The sequence below is a fragment of the Megalopta genalis genome, chromosome 7, assembly GCF_051020955.1.
Source record: "Megalopta genalis isolate 19385.01 chromosome 7, iyMegGena1_principal, whole genome shotgun sequence".
Lineage (NCBI taxonomy): Eukaryota > Metazoa > Arthropoda > Insecta > Hymenoptera > Halictidae > Megalopta > Megalopta genalis.
This window is the reverse complement of record NC_135019.1, coordinates 15,638,012-15,645,247: the sequence shown is the minus strand read 5'-3', so window position 1 is coordinate 15,645,247 and position 7,236 is coordinate 15,638,012. Positions and strand designations below refer to the sequence as shown.

General features: G+C 37.8%; 1 long non-coding RNA gene across 1 annotated transcript; it reads right to left on the bottom strand.

The window, feature by feature from the left end:
• Positions 1-5,838: 5,838 nt before the first annotated feature.
• Positions 5,839-6,508, bottom strand: LOC117221710 (uncharacterized). Its single transcript, XR_004490553.2, has 2 exons — positions 6,446-6,508; positions 5,839-6,163 (listed from the first exon to the last, which is right to left on the bottom strand). It is a non-coding gene; the product is annotated as an uncharacterized LOC117221710 (long non-coding RNA).
• Between the last annotated feature and the right edge of the window lie 728 nt (positions 6,509-7,236).

The window sequence follows — 7,236 nt, the reverse complement described above, 5'->3', positions numbered from 1 at the left end:
TGAAAAACATTCTACTTGATGATTCCGAGGAATTTATATTTTATCTCTTCGGTGAATTATTACTACTGGTGTTTCCGGTGAACATGTTCTATACTGTACCTGAAAATTTTTAACATTTATTTATTGTGCGAACACCGCATACAAATCGCACAAAAGGAACCTTATGTAATCGAATAACAAAAACTGACCTTTATTTTGGATCTCATCAAATTACAGTATAAAAATGCGAACAAACATAGGAACCAATGGTTACTAGAAATTTCATCGTGCACTAGTTTCTCCTTTTTTATAGGATTTATAACTTCAACAGATTTTAAAAAATTGTATTGGCTTGGCAACTAAGTAATTGCCGATTTCAGTTATAGATGTCTCTCACTCCCATTTTTATGATATCCGTTAATGTTATATTATAAAATTATTATTATTATTATTATTATTATTATTATTATTATTATTATTATGTTATTTTTTATTATCCGTGAATGTTAGCAACTGGACAAATTGAATGCAGCGGTCAAGGAAAAGCGACCAGAATTGGTCAATCGTAAAGGTGTCATTTTCCAGCAGGACAATGCTAGACCGCACACGTCTTTGTCCACTCGGCAGAAATTGATGGATATTGGTTGGGAATTGATGTTACACCCACCATATAGCCCTGATCTCGCGCCATCGGATTACCACTTATTTCGATCCCTGGACAACTCACTTCGTGGTAAAACTTTTAACGACGATGACGCTGTAAAATCTCACTTAACTCAGTTTTCGGCCGAAAAGGATCAGACTTTCTACGAGCGTGGAATTTTCAAGTTGTCAGAGAGATGGCAAAAGGTCATCGAACAAAATGGAAAATACATTACAGATTAAACTTCGTTCCAAGCAAAAAAAATTTTTTATTTCATTGAACAAATCGGCAATTACTTAGTTGCTAATCCAATATTTTGCATGCAAAAACCATGCATGCTCCACGATTACAATTATGTATACCGTGTCTCCATATTTATATGTATGTATGGTACAGCACGTTTTCTATTCAATGGAATGAAAAATTAATCAAAATGCTAAAATCGAGAATTAGTAAACAGTTCATTAATAATTACAACCAATCATGTGTTTATCAGAAGAATCTGAAGTTAATGCTTTAGAATTAAGTGAACTCTCTTGCATTTTGTAATTGTAGCGTCCGTTTTACTTTGCCTTGATTGTTATACCCTTCCTGACTCCCGTCGAGCGTTTCGCTCGTCCATGGTCGCGTAAATAATACATTAGTATTATTATAATTAGTGCATTAATATATATATATATATATATTAATAATTATATAAATATATAATATTATAATTATATATATATAATAATATATATAATAATTATATTAATATATAATATTAATAATTATTAGTAGACGTCATGCACGTCATGCACACGCGCGCGCACACACGAAGCACAAGCACACGAGTCTGATACGCCCCCAGCCGAAAATGACGTCCACGGGAGAGCGAGACGTGACGCGGTCAGAAGGCGTTGTTTGTTTTCTAATCGGCCGAAGTCGAGTCCTTCGTTTCCTGGAAATTCAGTATGGCGGTTAATTTCGCGCGTTTACCCTACTTACTCTGCGAGGGCGTCAACATGGATGGTTTGGTGGGAGTCGGTCCTACACTTTTCTCGACTGACTTCTCCCGAGCAACGGACGGTACTTGATACTCGATTACCGCAGAAAGAGGAAATCAGCTCGTCTAGCTGTCGCGCGATCGTCTAAAACTCTGGTCTAAAACGATCTTGCGAACGCGTTCCGACGTGGACTCGAACTTTTCAAATAATTTCTAAAAAGCCGCGGAGCGACAAACAAGTCCATAAAGAGTCCGTTTCCTCTGACCTCTTGGTCTTCCTTCTTTTACCATCGTTTCCACGATTGCTCCTTTCGATCGGCCGTTTAGCGGGAATTTTGGGCCCGGTGTGCATATTCGGCAGGGGCGTTCACCGATGCGACGCGCACAGACGACTCCAGGATGCTAGGTGAAATTATAAGGATGGGATTAAGTTCGGTATGCTGTTGCCGATCCGAGACTAATTTAAGATCCGACTTTCGTTTCACGAGCTTCGAACGCTACTCGAAAGCGATCAATGAGTATGCTTGCACTCGTTCTATACACGTTTCTTACGAAAACGACTGCCAGTAGGTTTGGAAACTGTAGGTTCCGAGGAGTTTGATTTTGCAAAATCAATTTCAAATCACAGTGCACGACGTCTGTCGATAATCTATCGATAGACTGCGGATATTCGTGCACTTGTCGCATGTGCAAATCTTTTAAATGAAAGGATATGCATCAAAATTGAATGTACCTAGCGATTATTGGTTCCAGTCTGACAATGATCCGAAGCATACCACTAAAATAGTCAAAGAATGGGTATTGTATAATGTTCCACGCGTGGTGCCACATCCACTGCAAAGTCCCGATTTAAACCCCATCGAACATTTACGGGATGAAGTAGAAAGACGATTAAGAAACACGGTTATTACTTCGAAAGAAGTGTTAAAACGAAATATTATTGAAATATGGCAATCAATAGATGCAAATGTTACTTCCAAGTTGGTCCACTCAATGGAAAACAGACTTAGGGCTGTTATAAAAGCAAACGGTGGATCGACTTCCTATTAAAACCTTTAATCGTTCAATTTAAATAACTATTAATCGTTTCGTTCGGATACTTTTGTGAGCCATTTCTGGTACGTGTTTACAATAAATGTACGGTTAAAACGCTACATATTGTTGAATTATTTTCTAATTTTGATTACGCAGTCTTAAGACCCATCCCTTGTTATATGTGTCGTATTATATCAAATGCTTCAGTTTAACGCATATATTTTATTAATTGAATGTTAGAAACGTAAGCGTTCGAATACTTTTGTGTATGAGTGTACGTAGATTAACAAGATCTGAATGATCGAAGGTTATATCAAGCCCAAAGTTATATCAACCAGATATTTCATCTTAACGCTTACAAATACAAATAAGTAATTCGCTTGTTCAAGATGTAATACAGATACAAATTTATATCTCCAACTTATTTTTCTGTAATAGAAATGATCATTGTTTCTGCACATTTTCCAAATAATACGACAAATTCCGTGTTAATATTGTGTTTAACAAAATTGGAAAAGAAACCATTAGAGTGAATGTTGAAGTAAAAAAAAGGACATGAGAACTTCCTTTAAAATATTTCGCTTTGATACATGTATAAAATTGTTTGACAAGTGTTCAAATTGATTCTGATATCGATGAAATATATATATTTCCAACTTATTTCTCTGTAATAGAAATGATCATTGTTTCTGCACATTCTCCAAATAATACGACAAACTCCGTGTTAATATTGTGTTTAACAAAATTGGAAAAGAAACCATTAGAGTGAATGTCGAAGTAAACAAAAAAAAACATAAGAACTTCCTTTAAAATATTTCGCTTTGATACATGTATAAAATTGTTTGACAAGTGTTCAAATTGATTCTGATATCGATGAAATATATATATTTCCAACTTATTTTTCTGTAATAGAAATGATCATTGTTTCTGCACATTCTCCAAGTAATACGACAAACTCCGTGTTAATATTGTGTTTAACAAAATTGGAAAAGAAACCATTAGAGTGAATGTCGAAGTAAACAAAAAAAAACATAAGAACTTCCTTTAAAATATTTCGCTTTGATACATGTATAAAATTGTTTGACAAGTGTTCAAATTGATTCTGATATCGATGAAATATATATATTTCCAACTTATTTTTCTGTAATAGAAATGATCATTGTTTCTGCACATTCTCCAAGTAATACGACAAACTCCGTGTTAATATTGTGTTTAACAAAATTGGAAAAGAAACCATTAGAGTGAATGTCGAAGTAAACAAAAAAAAACATAAGAACTTCCTTTAAAATATTTCGCTTTGATACATGTATAAAATTGTTTGACAAGTGTTCAAATTGATTCTGATATCGATGAAATATATATATTTCCAACTTATTTTTCTGTAATAGAAATGATCATTGTTTCTGCACATTCTCCAAGTAATACGACAAACTCCGTGTTAATATTGTGTTTAACAAAATTGGAAACGAAACCATTAGAGTGAATGTCGAAGTAAACAAAAAAAACATAAGAACTTCCTTTAAAATATTTCGCTTTGATACATGTATAGAATTGTTTAACAAGTGTTCAAATTGATTCTGATATCGATGAAATATATATATTTCCAACTTATTTTTCTGTAATAGAAATGATCATTGTTTCTGCACATTCTCCAAGTAATACGACAAACTCCGTGTTAATATTGTGTTTAACAAAATTGGAAAAGAAACCATTAGAGTGAATGTCGAAGTAAACAAAAAAAGACATAAGAACTTCCTTTAAAATATTTCGCTTTGATACATGTATAGAATTGTTTAACAAGTTTGACAAATTGATTTCGATATCGATGAAATATATTTGCACGGATCTGCGAGATGCAGGATGCAGCAATCTTGACCGATGGACCGTGGGATTCGTGGGACTCGTGGCAGGGAGATCTCCGACGCGATAGAAATCTGCGAAGTCTGGTGAAAGATCTTGAGCCCCCTTCAACAGATTGGCAATTAGTCCTGATTAATTCCGCAAACATAAGGAGAGCAACACGCGCACGGTCTGCGGTCTTCGGTCTTCGTTCTTCGGTCTTCGGTCTGCGGTCTGCGGTCTTCGGTCTGCGGTCTGCGGTAGGTAGGGACCATCCCCTCAAATATTAGGAGGCTCGTAGCGTAGCGGCGTCGAATTGATAGCCCGATCTCCCTTTCACCCTTTTTTATCGATCCGTGCACGCGGAGAAGAATTAGGAATCGCCTAAACCGGCTAATCGCTCGGCTTGAATCGTGCTTAACCCCTCCGTATGCTCTGCGTACCGACATTCTTCGCTAAATCTTTAAGCATAGATCACGAGAAAATGAACAATGCATTATTACCAGCTAGAGGCTGCGATCTCTAAACTATGTTTATCGTAGGAATAACGCTGCCGGCCACATCTCTCGGATGGAATTCGTCACTGCGCGAGCCCCGCACAATAGAGTGCACGCATCGAATGGCATGCCGGCGCTTCCTAATCGGACAGAAAGCAAGAAAAACTGCGTGCCGTTGGAACGAAAGTACGGAGAAAGGAAGAGATTTGGTGCGGTGGCTTCGAGCGAGCGAGCGAGCGAGCAAGGAAGCAAGCAAAACAAACGATAAAAAGCGGCGAAGAAAAACGAGAAAACGAAGGGGTCGAGGGAAGAAATGGGCGGTGGGGCAAGGAGGGGGGGGGGAGGCAAGGAGGGACGAAGGGAAGAATGGAGGAGGCAGGGAGAAGAAGTATTCGCAAAATCGGCGCGGAGAGGGTCCGAAGGTGGAGGATGCGTAGGGCAATAAATATCGCGCGATTAGATCTTCGAAGCAGCCGCTGTTGGGGTTGCTCACGAACAGTGGGAGCGTCTATTAATCACTCGATGTTAATCAAGCCGGCTGCTAAGTAGGCCGCGCTACGGCATTGAAGTGCATTGCCACGTACAAGCACCACGAGCATACATACATACATACATACACACATGCATGCATACATATATCGCGCTGAACGGTGAGTGCACTGCACGGTCGGACGCGCGGACCGCGCGCACCGCGACAAATACTCCGCATAATCGAATCCACGGAGAGATAAATAGGGAAAGTCCCCGGAATCGTATCGCTCGCGCTCGCGCTCGATTATTGGCAATCACGTTCAGTGACCTTGCTTCGCAGCCGCTCTACCGTACCTACGGAGAATTCGAAAAACAAATTGAATCGAATGTTTCATTGTACAATATCGTTTACTACGAGTTCACTCGTATTCAACCAGTTAGCTGTGTTTGGACGAGTATACACGTCATGACGCAAAACGCTACCACTTCTCCATGATATAGACAAAATATTATTTCTGCACGTTGGACGAATTAGTTTCAAGTAATTCTGGATTAAGTCTGGACTTTTAACGATAGACGTCAACCTGTATTGATTGATTGATCGATCGATTGAAAAATATGTATCGAATACGATCGTCCGAAATAGAAAACTATAAAAATCACATGCCTTTTAAACTCTCTTGAGGGTCCCACCCTAATTGTTGCACAAGATATCTGGAAGAAAGGAAGTAAAAAATAGTAAGCGTGTTTACTCTGGCCAATACCGAATAAACTTATAGAGACAAAATCAAAAGAAGATCTATCGAGCTTATGATCACGATATCAATTTGTATATACAAACACGCGCACATAGCATTTAGAAACGATAACGATATCTCAAATAATTATCGATCGAAAAGAATCGCTCTTACGATTAATACTAAATCGAATAATCGACTCGCGTAAAGGCGAGCAATAATCAACAGCTAATAAAGAATTAACAGAAAGGGTACTAACCTACAAATGAGGTATCCGGTGCGATTTATACCATGCGTGCAATGAACGCCGATTATGTCTTCTGAAACAAAAGAAACGAACGTTTTTCAAGCTTGACGTAAGGGCCAACACACATGTAGGATAATATTACGATTATGAATCGAACTTAACGTTTGGGTCGAGCATCGTTTATAGCAGACGTTTGACCGACAAATCACCATATAGACTATTAGACTATGAAAACTATTGGAAAATGCCAACTAAATAAGTATTACCGACGAGAATATTTCAAAATTCCCGCATATTTTTCAACATCCTCCTCTCTCTCCCCACCACCCTCCTCGCGCAATAAATAATTCTAAATTTTGCACCCTTTAAAAATTGGAGAAACATGTTCTATTCAAATTTGTTGTTTACACGGTCGAATATCGGTCGATTCAACGACTTAAAAAACATGATTGTACGAAAATTGAATCACGAAGGCAGTCGGACGTCTTTTAATCAGTTAGCGACGAGTATACTCGTCGTGCGTAAAAAGTAGTGACTACTGGCTATTTAAATTGTAATTTTAGTGAAAACAAAAACATGTTCTCAAATTTCAAGACGTTTAGAACATTTCGAGACCAATCCTACACGAAAGTGTTTACATTGTTATAGAAGTAAGATTAGAATAAAATCACAATATCGGTGTTCGACGTGCAAAGTGCCATTACGTATCGTTCCTTGCTTTGCTGAATACCACTCTATAGCAGCAATTTGAATTTTTAACTTTTATAAGTATTGGATTTTTTCTGCGTTTCTCGTTTATTGTG